The sequence below is a fragment of the Podarcis liolepis genome (assembly GCF_965112155.1).
Source record: "Podarcis liolepis genome assembly, chromosome: 11".
NCBI lineage: Eukaryota > Metazoa > Chordata > Lepidosauria > Squamata > Lacertidae > Podarcis > Podarcis liolepis.
In genome coordinates this window covers 37,384,124-37,402,047 of record NC_139565.1, presented here as the reverse complement: position 1 = coordinate 37,402,047, position 17,924 = coordinate 37,384,124, and the positions used below count along the sequence as shown (strand labels likewise).

At 39.2% G+C, this 17,924-nt stretch overlaps 1 long non-coding RNA gene across 9 annotated transcripts in view; it reads right to left on the bottom strand.

Moving 5' to 3' along the window:
- LOC310688733 overlaps positions 1 to 17,924 on the bottom strand; it is a 152,541-nt gene that overhangs the window by 94,314 nt on the left and 40,303 nt on the right. Inside the window, exon 3 of one of the 9 annotated variants that reach the window (XR_014517099.1) lies at positions 7,384 to 7,475. The exons of 7 other annotated variants lie outside the window; for them this stretch is intronic. This is a non-coding gene — a long non-coding RNA (uncharacterized lncRNA). Of the gene's footprint in view, positions 1 to 681; positions 739 to 7,383; positions 7,476 to 17,924 lie in introns of all 9 variants that reach the window. One more of the 9 variants, XR_014517100.1, reaches the window with a different exon arrangement.

The window sequence follows — 17,924 nt, the reverse complement described above, 5'->3', positions numbered from 1 at the left end:
CCAATTATTTTTATTGGATTAAACGTAACAAAAGCACAGGTTGGTATTCTGATGTGGAAACACTGCATAAAACTTGCATAAAGTTCTGAGATTCTACGACAAATTTATCTGAAACCACACTAAAAACATGTATTTAGTATTTCTCTCTGTGATAATTATCAACTGTGATCTGCTGATGGGCAACACTCTACACTAGGCTGTGCATGTTAGACATTACATATGATATTGGGCTCAGCCCAGGCATTAAAAGAGGGACTCGGGTATGTGTAACAACTTTGGCTTTAATTAAGCCGTTGGTACCAAACCTGCTCCTGCCAACCTAGCAGTTCGAAAGCACGTCAAAGTGCAAGTAGATAAATAGGTACCGCTCCAGCGGGAAGGTAAACAGCATTTTCGTGAGCTGCTCTGGTTTGCCAGAAGCGGCTTAGTCATGCTGGCCACAGGACCCGGAAGCTGTACGCCAGTTCCCACGGCCAATAAAGTGAGATGAGCACCGCAACCCCAGAGTCAGCCACGACTGGACCTAATGGTCAGGGGTCCCTTTACCTTTTTTTACCAAACCTTATTTTCTTAATTACAGGCAGGCATCATAAGGCTTGCAGGCTGCATCCAGCTTTTCCCAACTGAGACAACCGCATAAGTTTAGAAATCAAAGCTGAATGAAAAGCAAAATGTACTTACAGCATATGTAATCTGTAGAGCCCAAAGGGACCCTCAGGCGTTATCTAGTCCAACCCCCTGGAATACAGGAATCACAGGTGAAGAATCCCTGGCAGGTAGATGAAAGAGGTCAACCACCTTCCAAGGGAACCCATTTCACTGTTGAACAAGTTGCCCTGTCATTTTACCAGGAAAAGCTTTAACAGGCTGGATGCAGCCATTAGGCAAATCAGTCTCCCTTGCTCTAAGGTTGCCCCAAAATCAACAAACGTTGTTTAGGATGTGAAGCTAGCCATACAATTATACTGCTTGTGGGACTCCACTTTATTGCAACAGTCCTGTAAAATCCACATTTCCAGGTACACAAGATACATCATGCAAAACGTCATTTAATAATCTAAGGTGTTTTGTGCAATCTGTCATCCTATTGCGCAGATGTTTTTGAGCAAGTGGCTGTGATAAAAAGAAAACCCAGAGAGAATAAAAGTATCCTTTTCACCCGGATGCCAACAGTGGACAAAAACAGTCCTATGAATTTGCCTCTAACCTGTAATTTTAACACACAACCTTTTATTTGGTACTGATTAAGTTGATCTCTACTCTTCTTTTCTCCAAAATCCTCTTCTCTAATTGCATTTGTTGCTTGAGTAACAAATGTTCACCAGAACATTCAATGCTAAATTCTCAGTGCTGTGGTTTTTGAAGAGTGGAGAAAGGAAACTACATGGAGTTTTGTATACCAATGGGAGATATTGCATGTAAACCTGAGGAAATTATGCTGGCATTGTTTAAGAAGCTCAGATAGCTACATTTAGAACAGTGCACAGTTTCAGTCACCTTATTACAAAAGGATGTTCCAGGAATGGAGAATGTACAGCAGGCGGTAACAAGATGCATACAGGGATTTGAGGCTCTTAGTTATTCAGCAAGTTATCCTTCAGCAAACGAGAGATTAAGAGGGAACCTCATTAAAGTATAGAAAATTCCAAGGGGAATAGTGAGGATAATTGTTTCAAGGCAATTTGAGATAGTGTCAAATACAAGAACAAGGGGGCACCAACTTTTGATAAAGAACTTCAAGCAGACAGTTTTTACATAGAGAGTAAATTATGTACTGCAATGAATAAATGATCAAAAGCTTCTAAAATAAATAGCTACAGACCTTTTAGAAATCAGCCAATATGAGTCCTGTATTTCAAAATGTATGCTTCTAAGATCCAAGTTTTTATTATGTTTGTTTCATCCTTTACAGCTACCTAACCAGCCACCTTGCATATTTATATGGATATCCCCATTCTAATCTCAAAAACAAAGCCTATCAGTGCAATGGGAAAGGTATTTTTTAAAAGTGGCAAAAATGAAGATCAGGAGGTTGGAGCACTTTCCATGTGAAAAAAGCCTATAGTGTTTTGTGCCTTTTAATTTTAGAAGGATATGGTTAACAGTACAATCCTATGCATGCCTACACAGAAGTAGATGCAAGTGAACTCAGTGGGGTCCCAGGCAAGTAAGTACGTACAGCTTACTGTTGTAATCCTTATCCTACACCAGGGGTCAGCAAACTTTTTCAGCAGGGGGTGGGTCCACTGTCCCTCAGACCTTGTGAGGGGCTGGACTATATTTTGAAGAAAAAAATGAACGAATTCCTATGCCCCACAAATAACCCAGAGACGCATTTCAAATAAAAGCACACATTCTACTCATGTAAAAACACCAAGCAGACCCCACAAATAATCCAGAGATGCATTTTAAATAAAAAGACACATTCTACTCATGTAAAAACACGCTGATTCCCGGACTGTCCGTGGGCCGGATTTAGAAGGTGATTGGACCGGGTCAGGCCCCAGGACCTTAGTTTGCCTACCCATGTCCTATAGCCTACATTTTACAGGTGAAATTAAAAAAAAAATGGAATATCGTGGAAAAATTCATTTATTTCAGTAATACAACTTAAAAGGTGAAACTAATATACAAGATAGACTCATGACATGCAAAGTGAGATATGTCAAGCCTTTATTTGTTATAATTGTGATGATTAGGGCATACAGCTGATGAAAACCCCAAATTAACAATCTCAGAAAATTAGAATATTAAATGAAATTAGCAAAACAAGGATTGCAAATAGAGAACTATTGGACCTCTGAGAGGCAGAAGCATGCATATGTACTCAGTACTTGGTTTGGGCCCCTTTTGCATCAATTACTGCCTCAATGCGGCGTGGCATGGATGCTATCAGCCTGTGGCACTGCTGAGGTGTTGTGGAAGACCAGGATGCTTCAATAGCAGCCTTCAGCTCTTCTGCATTGCTCAGTCTCATGTCTCTCATCTTTCTCTTGGCAATGCCCCATAGATTCTCTATGGGGTTCAGGTCAGGCGAGTTGCTGGCCAATCAGGAACAGTAATCCCATGGGCACTGAACCAGGTTTTGGTACTTTTGGCAGTGTGGGCAGGTGCCAAGTCCTGCTGGAAAATGAAATCAGCATCCCCATAAAGCTCGTCTGCAGAAGGAAGCATGAAGTGCTCCAAAATCTCCTGGTAGACAGCTGCGTTGACCCTGGACTTAATGAAGAACAGTGGACCAACACCAGCTGGCTCCCCAAATCAACACAGACTGTGGAAACTTCACACTGGACTTCAAGCATCTGGCATTCTGTGCCTCCCCAATCTTCCTCCAGACTCTGGGTCCTTGGTTTCCAAATGAGATGCAATAGTTGCTCTCATCAGAAAAGAGGACTTGGGATCACTGAGCAACAGACAAGTTCTTTTTTCCCTTTAGCCCAGGTAAGACGCTTCTGAAGTTGTTTCTTGTTCAGGAGTGGCTTGACAAGAGGAATACGACATTTGAAGCCCATCTCCAGGATCCGTCTATTTGTGGTGGCTCTTGATGCACTAACTCCAGCCTCAGTCCACTCCTTGTGAAAGTCCCCAACATGTTTGAATGGTCTTTTCCTAACAATCCTCTCCAGGCTGCGGTCATCCCTGCTGCTTCTGTACCTTTTTCTTCCGCACTTTCCCCTTCCGCATAACTTTCCATTAATGTGCTTCGATACAGCACTTTGGGAACATCCAACTTCTGCAATTACAGTGGTACCTCGCAAGACGAATGCCTCGCAAGACAAAAAACTCGCCAGACGAAAGGGTTTTTTGTTTTTTGAGCTGCTTCGCAAGACGATTTTCCCTATGGGCTTGCTTCGCAAGACGGAAACGTCTTGCAAGTTTGTTTCCTTTTTCAGCAGTTAAAATCTGTGCCAACTACTTGGCGGAGATCACTGATCCCACCCTTCGGAGAGCTTTCACTATGGCACGGTTTCAAACACTGCCAACTGCATATCTGACCGGTAGATTCACAAAAACCCCAGTAGAACATCGTTTATGTCCTTGCCTTATGAAAACTAAAGAGGATCTTACACATTACCTCCTCTATTGCCCCATCTATTCGGGCTTTAGAGACGCATTGCTGCAAATTATACCCGACTCTATAACCAATCCTGAAGATAGAGTAAAATTTTTGTTAGTTGATGCAAACCCACGTATTACCCATGTGGTAGCGGTTTTTGTGATGAAGGCCATGAAAGCCAGGGAAAGATTTATGGATGACAATGTAAAGACCCCTTCATCGTCTGTTTAACTCGTTGCTTGTTTTCCCTCTCTTTCTATTTTGTGGGATGAAGGTCTTGTTGGCATAGTATGTAATGAATTTTAATATTTTTAACTATTGTTGTGTTGATGTTTGTGTACAGGCATGGTCCTCACAATAAACGGATTTGTTGTTGTTGTTGTTTCCTTTTTCTTAACACCGTTAATACAGTTGCGACTTGACTTCAAGGAGCAACTCATAGAACGCGGTGTGGTAGCCTTTTTTGAGGTTTTTAAAGACTTTGGTGATTTTTGAAGCTTTTCCAAAACTTTCCTGACACCGTGCTTCACAAGACGAAAAAAATCACAAGACGACAAAACTTGCGGAACGAATTAATTTCGTCTTGCGAGGCACCACTGTACCTTTTGAGGCTTTCTCTCCTTATGGAGGGTCTCAATGATGGCTTTCTGCACAACTGTCAGGTCAGCAACCTTCCCCATGATTGTGCTTCCTACTGAACCAGACTGAAAGACCATTTAAAGGCTCAGGAACCCATTGCAGGTGTTATGGATTGAATAGCTATTGCACCTTTTCACAATATTCTAATTTTCTGAGATTGTTAATTTGGGGTTTTCGTCAGCTGTACGCCATAATCATCACAATTATAACAAATAAAGGCTTGACATATCTCGCTTTGCATGTCATGAGTCTATCTCATATATATTCCTCAGGAGGAACTCAAAGCAGCAACAAACCAACAAAACAGTACAAAACATTATCTGACAATTCAGTAAATAAGCAATATCCATAAAATATATTAATAAGCAAAAGGGTAATAGAACACACACATATTTTAGCTACAAAATATACATTTACACACTCACTCCAGCAGCCAATATACAGTGTAATGTTCAAGATGAAAAATCCACCATAGAGTCAGAAAAAAATCATGAAAAAGTAGTCACCACCAATTAATTTGGCAATTGCACGGAATAAAAATGGCCACCATACTCCAAACCCCATATCATTCCTGCTCCACCCTCTCACTACACTTTGGTACAAAAAAGGAGATGTTAGTCACATTGCTCTGCTGGTAGTTGTGGCTTCACAGCCCAGCCTGTAGCATTTACCACCATGGCTATGTTTTATCTTCACTGTCAGAGGCAACATGCATCTGAATGCCAGTTGCTGGGAATCACAAGTGGGGAGAGTGCTATTGCATTCAGCTCCTACTTCCCCGCTTCCCAATGGCCACTGTGAGAACAGGCTGCAGGACTAGATGGACCACAGGCCTGATCCAGTAGGCTTTTCCTTAGTTTTTGTGTACCTGGAAGTAAGCCCCGTACGACTCAGTGGCTCTTTCTTCTGAGCAGGCTTACAGAGAATTGTGTTAATAAACGAATAAATAATAGAAATCTATAAAATAAAAAACAGTATGGAGAGAGTGCAAAGAGAATCTCTCTCTCTCTCTCTCTCTCTCTCTCTCTCACACACACACACACACACACACACACACACTGTCATTTAAGAGTCATTCAATAGAGTTAATCAGAAGTAGCTTTAGAACAGAGGAAACATGAAAGGATAAAGCACAAGTATAATTTCTTTAGAGCCTGATATAAACCTGTAGCATGGATCCCCTCTCACATTCATGCCAGAAACTCATCCCATACATACATAATACATTCTGTTGGTGCAAATATATATAGAATCATAGAATAATAGAATTGTACAGTTGAAAGGGATCAAAAGAGTCATCTAGTCCAACCACCTGCAATGCAGGAATATTCTGCCCAACGTGGGGCTCAAAGCCTGACTGAGATTAAGAGTCTCATGCTCTTCCAAATGAGCTACCCACACTGGCCAATCAGATGATTCTGCTATAGGTTTCTCTGCCATGGGCAGTCTATGATGTGGAACAAAGTTGGGGAGCTGTATAGAATGACATCATGAGGACAAGAAAGGATAATCAGCAAAACATGATGGGCAGGGCTATGCTATTTTTGGTTATGAGCTCATGCTTCACAAAACATATAGTTCCACCATTCCAGTATGGGTTTGCATGTGAACGGTGAATGGCACTTTTTAAATCTAGGGAGGTACATTCTCTGCAAACATTACACAACTTTTCCATAGTTTGCCAAAAATACTTTTGTCCTAAAACGTTCTTGCCTGTCCTCTGTATGACATTGCTCCCAAGAAACATTATTACTTATCGTTGTTTTTAAAATCACTATAACTATGTTTTGAAATTCCTCTTTTAAAATAATTTATTATAGCCCCTTAAATACATTAGAAAATCCATCCAACTGTTTATGGTAGACTTAGTAGCTTTCTATAAAAAGAAATTCATATATATAAAGGAAAATTCTTGGTTGCAAAGATCCAGGTTTGGGGCAAGTACTCTTTGGTGAGAGAACCCCTCCCTGCAGAGATTTAAAATCACAAAATATGCAGCAAAGCATAGAAATATAAGTCGTAAAACCTTTAAAATATGCCTTCCAAGGAAGTTCCAAAATTGCCCCCTTTAAAAGTAATTTACAAAGGTTCCCTTTCACCCCAGCATAATCCACGTTTGGCAAGTTTAAAAATTGCTCAATTACTAACTCTTCAAAAGTCTGGCTCATATGCTTTTCCATACATCAGTCAGAAAAGTTGCACAGGTATTAAAAAACTTAGTTACAAAGTGGTAAACATTCCTAGATTATTCATATAGGAACTCAAGGATGGCAGGTGAGAACCACGTGATTGAGAAGGCGCAACCAGCTCAAACCTCTTCATGCACTGAGCTTCTCAGTTAGACTCCCTACAACAATAGACATAATTACCTATTTCCTCCCAAGGTGAGGGCAAGTGACCCTGCTAAGCCTGGCAGGACAGCTACTTTATGGTATTAACCCATTCATGCATTGATTTGACTTAAGCATGTTGGTGATATGTCTTACGGGACATGCTCGTTGTGTTTTTGTATATTCTGTTGGAAGCTGGCCAGAGTGGCTGGTGCAACCCAGTCAGATTGATGGGTTCAAAAAATAAGTTATTGGTTGTTGTTGTTGTTTCTATTTTAATACTAAAATTACATTTTCTGCATTTCCTAAATTACACATTGGAGCTATTGTACCATGCTCTCAAATACTCACACATACCTTTTCTTTCTTTGTGTTATTTTTAACATAACATCTAGAGTCTTCTTCAGACTAGAAGTTTATCCATCAAAAATTGTTATGTGAGCCTGAGTCTGTGGAAAAAACATAAATCAGAAAGTGTAACACTATTCTCTTCTACTTGTAGTGGTGTCAATTATGATACTATGTGAATGCCTTTTGATACCATTAGATTGGAGTTGCATGACACATCTGGCAGCTTTTTTTTCCTTATCAATTACGACAGATACACTAGCTATATTGAAATCATTTTCATCTTGTTTTTGTTAATCTACTTCTTAGTTAGTGCACTGCCTGAACCAGATTGCAGAACGTTGTCTGTTTGAAGAACTGAAAGACTGATAGGTGTCTTTTAACTTCTTTTAAAGTTCCTTTTGTTTGAATTTCTGGCATGAGATTTATGCTTTAGAGGCAGACACTGGAGAATGGGGTGTGTATGTGAACGAGGCAGATATTTTGAGACTGTAAATCCTACAAGTATCATGGGCTTCAATGTCCCTTGGTATCAATGTCCCTGGTTATGACAGTGCTTTGTCTCTCCCTCATGCCTAGTTATATAGTAGAGCTGTTGCTTTCAGGTCCTGCTTCTAGGTTTACTGGAGACATCCATTTGAACACTGCAGGAAGCAGGATGCTGGACTTAGACGGACTCTCGGTAAGATCCAGCACACCTTTTTTCTTTTCTTTTTTTTTTACAGCTTGCCTAAATTCGTGGTGAGTTGTGCATACAGCACAACTGTGAGCATGGCATTATGCTTCAACACTGGAAGGAGAATTTACCTTCCATACAACAATAGATTAACACTTTGCTGTCCTTGTCCTTATTTGAAGTGGCAATGTATTGACAAAAGTGCAAAGAAGATAAATACAATAACATCTGGTCAGCTTCGGGAGATTTATATATCATAGCTGCAGTTCAATGTATTTGTATTTCCAATTTAGATAGTCAAAATACATTAACCCATGTCCCTTTCCCTATTTTATCTCTTCCTTTTTAATTTTTGCTTGAATGTTACTCTGTTTGCATTGTTTAAAAAGTTGCAGTAGAAAGCTAAAGCTTTTTTAAAAAACAGTGAGCATGGCCAGTATCCCACCAAATGGCAAACAACATTTTCCTCTTAGACTGCCCCTCTCCACTCACTAAAAACCAGGCTACATAGACAACAGCCACTTGCAAGTCAAGACTATGGAAACAGGCAGTGCTGGGATAATGTGCATACTTCCAAAACTAAAGCTACTGGGATGTGAGAGTCAGTGACTAGCCTTGTAGATGTAGGAATCCCAAGTTCAAATCTCTGTGGTGGGCTTGTCACTGTCATCAGTCTACATTGGGCTGCCTCTTGCATCAAGTAGCCACTTACATCTGAGCTGCTCATGAATTGGTCAGTGTTATTGTTTATTAAGCCCAACTTATATTATGCATGCATACAATACATATAAAAGATTCATGCTCGTGTAGTACTGGATTTTTGCAGCAGCATAATTTTACAGGTATTAATACAATAGTATTTGTATACAGCTGTGTGAATTGCTGAATGAATCTGTTTATGTGCTGGTTACTTTAGGAAACCTGGAGTGCATATGGTTATAATATAATAATGATGCATGTAAGTAAAAAAGCTGAACCAGTAAAAGAAAAATGCTTTTTGTTGAGATCAAGGACAGAGATGGGGAATTAGAGGGGGAAATATCTGTGTGGTTAAGCTCAAGATTTTCTGAAAGTTCCATCCCTAGTTAGATAGTTTCCCCTGCTGCTGGCATAGCATTCCTATAAAGGAACAGGATTTGACCATAAAAGTGAAATATAAATGGTAACAAAAATTTAGATACTACAGATATGGATGGTGCTATTATTGTTGTTTTCAAGTGATAAAATTATAATAATAGAAAATAATGACTACATGGCACACATAAAGTGCATAAGGTTGTTCATTTTTGCTCACACAGAAAACCTTCCCAGAGTAACTTGGCAATTGAGGTTGCTGAATACAGCTTTCAAAAAACTCTTCCAGTTTTATGTGTGGAATTGTTACTTAAGATGTAAATTCTCAGTACTGACGGACTTTTTATGTACAGCTTGCTTGGAAACAATATTTTAAAATAATCTCTTTTAAATATTAGAATAATCTTCTTTTGAAAATAAGGCATTTCCTTCCTTCCTTCCATCCCTCTTTCATACTTTTCCAGCTCATCAAAACTAAGAGAAGGTTTAATAGATGCAACATATTTTCTGATGATCTTTAAGATGCCAAAACCACTGAATGGATGTCAGATTGCCATCAATGTGACTACTGAACAACCATCACAGTTCTGAGACGGAACTTCTGATTATAAAGTAATGTGAACAGATTTCACTTGTCTATATATTTCCATAGCCATCACTTATACACAGCTTATCAGGAGTAGCATGGGGTGTGTGGAGATATGGGTAATGTTCCACTTTAAAAGAAAAATATGGGTGAAAACATATTGTGCAATTTCCCCCCCACTTTCTGTAAGTGAGTTTTATTAAGAGTTTGAGCAAGCTCTAGTTTACAATATATTCAGAACCATATGTATGCATTAATTAAAGGAATGTAGAGGAGGAGAAGGAGACCTGAGAAAATAACAAAGCAGCAGTGAATGCGTGCAATGATTTTTCATTCTGTTTCGCTTCAGCTCTGCCCCTGCAACAGAGGATCTAATCAATCTGCCGGCTATTAAGTTTGTTAATTGATAATGCATACTAATTAGGCTGTGCGCAGTTACTTAAGAGACTTTGCTAAGGTGATTGTAGGCACAAGTCCAAATGGAGTTTAAAGTATTCTGTGTGAGGTTAAAACCCATCAACCAGAATAGATGGATTTTATATTATAACAGAAGGCACAACATACTCCTAAACGCTTAATGTATTTCACAGCTATCTATTGTTACATACCTTATGTCAATCAAACAATTACATATTAGGACAACCACTACAAGCTGGAACGAAATCATGTAAGTAAAGCATATATATGAAAGATGTGGGGTGTGTGGTGGGCGGATTCAAGCAAAGGGGGAATAATTGATTTTCCTCATTTATTTTGGGAAAAATAGTATCTTTCTCTACTGTAGGGTGGAAACAGCCCCTTGTGAGAAAGCTGGCTACTTCTGTTTTATGAATACTTAAACAATGCCACATAAAACTGCCATGCTTTTCTGCCTTTGTTCAACAGGGCAATAAACTAGAAGCTGTAAACTACAGAAACTATACAAACTAATAAACTCAAATTCAAATAGTTTGTATATTAATGCACTTTAATCACATCTGCCAGCTCTTGTACTTTGCGTGGGAGGCACCAATTTTAAGGCTGTTCTCCCTTCCAGCTGGTACTTAAATCTGAGCTCTAGACTTTAATCTTTGATGCATTCTAATCCTCAATTTAGTTAATCTGATATTTTCTGAACGACGCTACCAGCAATTAAGGCAAGATCTGTAAGCTGAGCTTGCTGAATTAAAGCAAAATACCATTGCTTCACTTTCATTAAGCTGCTAGATTTTATACCATCAGTTTTTGTTTCATTGTGATTTCGCATTTGTGTGTTTTATTCATTGTTGTAAATACCTTTAAAATTTGTAAGCTGCTTTGTGTATCCTTGATTCATTTTTTAAGTGGGATATAAATAATTGTAATATAATAAATAAGTCCTCTAGCAAGTCGTACTGCAGAAATAACATCCACAAATGATGAAACTCACCAAGAAAGAAAGGAAGCTTCTTCAACATGAGACTTATTTGGAGCAATCAGGATTATTTACTACTGAACAATGCGCTCTGCAGCTAAATAGGGCATGCAGATTATGTACAGTTCCAAGAATCTACCAATTTCAGGTTGACTACTACCCTGGCATTAACAAGGGTGATCTGGATTACTTTTTCCTTTTTTGTGGGTTAGAAACAGCACTCTTTTTCTTTTTCCACATGCAAGTCTACACAACTTGCAATCACACAATTCCTCTCCTCCATTACGCGCAACTGTAAGACCTATTTTTCAGCACATACTTTCTCCAACAATTTGAGCCTCACCTTACCACCACCTCCTCTGCCACCTGAATCCCCCTGCCCCATCCACAACACTCATTTGTCAATTTTGTCATGATTGTCAGGTTCATTAAACACAGACACCCATGAATGAGAAAGGAATAACAACTTCATTGCAAAGTATGTGTCCCATCATTATAATTGGGTTGACTGCTTCCAGTTTTAGGCCATCAGGTGAACAGGAAAAAGTGGTTTTCATTTCACCATCTGGTAACTACTTCTTCTCAGAGAGTTTCAGTAGCCAATAACACAACCGACTTTGAACTAAACACTATCCACAAAATTCCATGCAGCCCCCCCTAGAATGTATTTAAATAAACAGATTTAAATATAATTTTTTCACCCTTCTTTAAAGAACTTAAGAAATTGCAGTGTGGCTTAGTACTGAGTATATTACATTTGTTTCATCTGGTGAAGAGAAGCTGTGCCCAAAATACATGCATGAAACATACAAAATACTCTTACATAGCGCTCTCACATCAAACAAACTGATTAGGTCCATTCTGCTTAAAATAAGGAATACTACAACAGCAGGTACTTCCAGACTACTCACTGGAGCCAATTTAAATAACTTATAATTTTTCTGCTCAAAGCTCAAATTAACCTGGCCAATTTCTGTGGGATATTTCCAGCCTCATATAACCAACACGTTTAACTCTAATTAATGCATGAAGGGATTAAGACCATAGAGTAAACTGTCCTGCCAGACTTAGTTAGGTCACACACCCTCACGTTTTGATTTCAACTAGCTACGTAATTTAAATTGTACAAGTTAAATGCACGTAAGATGCGACCAGACTACATTAATATCATACCTGTTTCAAAAACAGAACTGAACTGAAGATAGCTTACAAAGCAAATTTAAAGCCATTGAAATACAGCAAAAGCAGCATTTAACTACTAAAATAATAACGAGGAAGAGAAACAGCTGACGAAAATATTTAACAATAAACATATTCATCTGGCCGTAACATACTATCCATAAGGGGCTGGTTCAGATCTCCTAGGATAGGAAGTTCCACGGAGTCGGTGTCACAGCTTTAAAAGCCCTCTCACATATTCCCACCAACTATAGGAACTATCACCCAGGTTTGGCATTTAAATTTTCTTCCTAGTGTTAGTCATAGCCAATGAAGATAAGAAGACTCTTCCTGTAAACCAGAGAACGCTTCATTATAGTAGCCTGGTATTTTGCTCTTATGCTGGTGTAGTACATTTATGGACTGGTGGCAAGATTGTCTTAGGAAATGAAAATGAAACCAAGGCCTGAATACCTGGCAGCAGGTATGTTTCACATCTACTGATCAAGTTCTTCCATTTACCGTAGATACTTTTGTGTAGGGATGCGGGTGGCGCTGTGGGTAAAACCTCAGTGTCTAGGACTTGCTGATCGTAAGGTCGGCGGTTCAAATCCCCGCGGTGGGGTGAGCTCCCGTCTTTCGGTCCCAGCTCCTGCCCACCTAGCAGTTCGAAAGCAACCCTAAGTGCAAGTAGATAAATAGGTACCGCTTTATAGCGGGAAGGTAAACAGCATTTCCGTGTGCAGCACTGGTGTGGGATCGTCAGAGCAGCTTCGTCACGCTGGCCACGTGACCCGGAAGTGCCTTCGGACAGCGCTGGCTCCCGGCCTCTTAAGTGAGATGAGCGCACAACCCTAGAGTCGGACACGACTGGCCCGTACGGGCAGGGGTACCTTTTACTTTTGAGATAGCCTTTGACAGGATGCTGCACAGTAAGTAACATCCTCCTTATGTAATAATTTTAATAGTCACTCGCATCTTACACATTTTGATTGCCACTGAAATCTCTCACACAGTATTGTCATAAGAGTCTGTAAAGCTATGTAAAGAGAAATATCCATGCCTACAGATTACAGACCTTCACCCTTCTACATAGCATCTAAGGAGCATTTCTGAACTACTTGTTTATTCTCAAAATCAGAGAGAAACTTTTAATACTGGGTTGTGCTTTTTTGGTGATATTTAATGGGTTGAGAGCTTAGCACAGGGGTACAAAAACTGCAGCCCTCCAGATGTTTCTGTACCACAACTGCTAGCAGCCCCAGCATAGTCAGTCAGCCCCAGCATAGTCAGGGATGATGGGAGGTGTAGTCCAACAACATTTAGAGGGCCGCAGGTTGTGCACCCCTGGCTTAGCAGCATTACTCCATATTCTTTATTATCTATATCAAAGCCCACAAAGGTCAACTTTATCGCAATCTTAGCCTCATACCAAAAATTGTGCCTACCAGCTCGGTAAACACTGAAGGAATATCTTACAAATTAGTCAACAACACCAACATTATCATTGCCTCACTCTTCATCCAAGGAACTCAAGGAAGCAAACTCACCCCCATTTTATCCTCACAGCAATCCTGTGAGGTAGTCTGAGAGATGGTGAATGTTCTAAGGCACCCAATGAGTAAGAATCATAAAAAACATATCATCAAAGATTTTTCATGAAGTTATCAGTTACGCTTAAAACATCTGGGCAACTTAAAGTGAAGTAGATTTGCCAGAATACCATGTGATACGACCAAGATGGTATGAAACAAAGGACAGGACAAGATTCTTCTCAAACAAGTTCTCATATATTAGCCTGCTACACTTTCTGGACACCTTGTAAAATGGTCTAAGTACTGAAACATTGCCTTTGGTTTTATCACTGGGAGTTTTCAGGTTACGGCTTTTTGTGGAACAGAACATTTTCTGAGTAGCTGCTGCTCAATCCATGCAATTTCACCTTTCTATTCAGCAGATAGTAAGTCAATTCATAGAATCACAGAATCTTAGAGTTGGAAGGGACCCAATGGTAACCTAGTCCAACCCCCTGCAATGCAGGAATCTCAGCTAAAACATCCATGGCCTTCCAACATCTGCTTTAAAACCTCCAAGGAAGGAGAGTCCACCACCTTTCAAGATAGTCTGTTCCACTGTTTTGTGGATGTGAATTTCTTTCTGTGAAAATACTAATAAAATATTATTATAAAAAAACACAACAAGGTAGTCTGTTCTACTGCCAAACAGCTCTTACTGTCAGAAAGTTTTTTCTGAATGTTTAGTCAGAATCTCCTTTCTTGTAACTTGAAGCCACTGGTTTGAGTCCTACCCTCTAGAGCAGGAGAAAACAAGTATGTTCCCTCTTCCATGTGACAGTCCGTAAGATATTTGAAGATGGCTATTGTATCTCCTCTGTCTCCTCTTTTCCCGGCTAAACTTACCCAGCTCCTTCAAGCGTTCCTCATCGGGCTTAGTTTCCAGACACTTAATCACATTGGTTGCCCTCCTCTGCATACGTTCTAGCTTGTAATTGCATTTGTGAAAACACTTGAACTTAAACACAAAACCTTTTGGATAGATCAAGCTTTAAATAGTAGACAAATGCCTTCACATCTTTCTGAATTCTACTATTGTCAAGATCTTTCAATTTGTGTACCTGCAACCTCCACATACTGTTTTGTGGTTATCCTTTGCTGTATCAAGATCTACCAAAGGATTTTTGGTTTTTAATATTTGCTTCAAGCTTGTTTGGTAGCTTCACCACTCACTACTACGCCTACTTTTACCCAACTCTACCTCTCTTTTAAATCGGAATCAGTGAAGGCAGTGAATGTCCTGTGTGAGTGTCTGGAGATCGCTGGGGGATGGATTGAGGTTGAATCCTGACAAGACAGAAGTACTGTTTCGGGGGGACAGGGGGTGGGCGGGGGTGGAGGATTCCCTGGTCCTGAATGGGTTAACTGTGCCCCTGAAGGACCAGGTATGCAGCCTAGGAGTCACACAGCTGTCCATGGAGGCACAGGTCAGTTCTGTGTCTAAGGCAGCTGTCTACAAGCTCCATCTGGTACACCAGCTGAGATGCTACCTGTCCACAGACTGTCCCGCCAAAGTGGTACATGCTTTGGTTATCTCCTGCTTGGACTACTACAACACGCTCTATGTGAGGCTCCCTTTGAAGGTGACTCAGAAACTACAACTAATCCAGAATGCGGCAGCTGACTAGTGACTGGGAATGGCCACCAGGACCATATAACACTGGTCCTAAAGGATCTTCACTGGCTCCCAATATGTTTCCAATCACAATTCAAAGTGTTGGTGCTGACCTTTAAAGCTCTAAACGGCCTCAACCCAGTATACCTGAAGGAGCATCACCACCCCATCTTTCAAGCTGGACACTGAGGTCCTCCTCTGAGGGTGTTCTGCTGGTTCCCTCAGTGTGAGAAGCGAAGTTATAGGGAACTACATAACTTTTAGAAGACAACTGAAGGCAGCTCTGTATCAGGAAGTTTTTAATGTTTGATGCTTTATTCTACAGAGTATAAACAATAAAATTATTATTTATTATTTTTATTTTTATTACCATGAAGTGAAGAACTGAAAGATTCAAAACATAGTTGGACGCATATGAAGCTGTGACTAAATCATTTTGTTAAAAGAGAACTAAAAAGCAAGAGTTTATTCTCTTAACTGATTATCTGAATTAGGTAAAGAGTAACAAGAGTGTGCTTGCTTAATTTTATTTTTTATCACCTCAGAATAACTGCATACTCTCATGTACACTCGCTCATGCTGTAGTTTTAAGGATTATAATAAAAAACCACTTCCCTTATATTCAGTGAGCAAACATTTAACTCATTATAGGTATCACAAAGTCCAACATCTCCAAAACTTCCTCCATGTTCACCTAACCATGACATGCTGGTGTAAATCATCTTGAGGGCTCAGGTGCCATGGGACTCATTTTTTTTGTGTATGCTTAACATGGTCAGGCTACCACTATGGAATTATATTAAAATATGTACCAGTTCACTTCTCAGTGCTCATGCTATCTTGGAAAATGTATTTATCTTTTGATAGCTCTGAGACTTACAATTACATCACTGTGTTTCTCTAAGTGTTAAATGTATTTGTCACCATACTTATAGACATTCATTCTTCTGTCCATTCATCTGCCTGTCCTTATTTTGTGGGAAATTAAAGCAAACTTCCTCTGAGACATTCAAAAATTATCTGTAAGCCCGTCGTGTATGCTATTTTTTCACATAATAACTTTGTGTATGCTGTTTCTTCGCAATGTGCCAAATATGGTATCTTTCCATGAAAACACATGCAGTCCCCATCATTATTATTTTTAAAACTTAATGTAAATATTCAGGCATTGATTCATTTACTTTGAATCAAGCATGGCTGCAAGGAACATGTTTGTGGTGTGTGTAGAAGTAATATTTTGCTCCAAAAATATCTTAATAGAATCACTTCTATTCAACAGCTTCATCATTAGGAACATGGGAAGCTGACGTGCCAATTCAAAGGAGTACAGAGAGGCAGTGGTTCTCCAGGGTTTCAGGAAGGAGTCTTTCCCAGATTTACCTAGGACTTTTTAAATGTTAAACACATGCTCTACCACTGAGCTACACCCCTTCATTGTTGTTGAAGTAAACACTTGTACAATTTTTATAGATTTCCACTACATTTTGTTTTTGAGTTTGTTCAGCCATTATTTCCTTTTGATTAATGCACAGCACTTAATAGAATTCTAAGCAGGAACAGTCGTTGTACAAATAGCAGTAGATAGGGTTTATAAATAAGTATCAAAAGCAAAATCTGAAAACCAGAATTCCAAACACACAATATACACACTTTATACCATCTATTCTGAATTTCTAATTGATGCATGTAGTTATTTTACTGCAGTTGTGACACTTTCCTAGTCACAGAGGCTTTTTCATTCCAAGTTAGACAAACAGTGAAAGTTTTTTTTCTTTTTTAATTAATTTTTTTAATTTTATTTATCATTAATACACATATACAAGCATACAAACATACATTTCATACAATCCTTAAAAATGTTCAAACATACTTACACTCAATCCCACAAATAGTTCCTTTCCCCATCACCATCCACCAACCCTTCACCCCACCTTTGTGTTTGACTTCCAATCTACTCAATTACAATTTCTTTCCACTTCTATTACTTTCTTTCACACACCTTTACCCTAATTTCATACTTCTTTTTCTATTACACATTGTTTTCCATCTTATTTGATATTTCAGTATTTGAAACGGAACTTGTTTATTCTAATAGGAGTTCTGATTTTTCGATATGATTTTGCAAGTATCTTTTAAACACCTTCCAGTCCCTATCTATCTTTTCTTTTGAAATCCTTCCAATTTCTTCCATTGTTTTGGATATATTGTAATACTCCAATAATTTGGCAAGCCACTCTGTTTTTGTCGGTATTATACCACTTTTCCAGTTTTTCGCAATCAATAGCCTTGCTGCTACTGTTGCGTATAAATATAAGGTCTTATCTTCTTCCTTTAGGCTTCCTGGTACTATTCCCAATAGAAAACCTTCTGGTAGACAAACAGTGAAAGTTATAGCTGTAAGGTCTAAAACATGCAGGATACCTTTAAATGCATCCTGACAAGAGAACTGCAAATAAATATTGCCAAGTATTTTT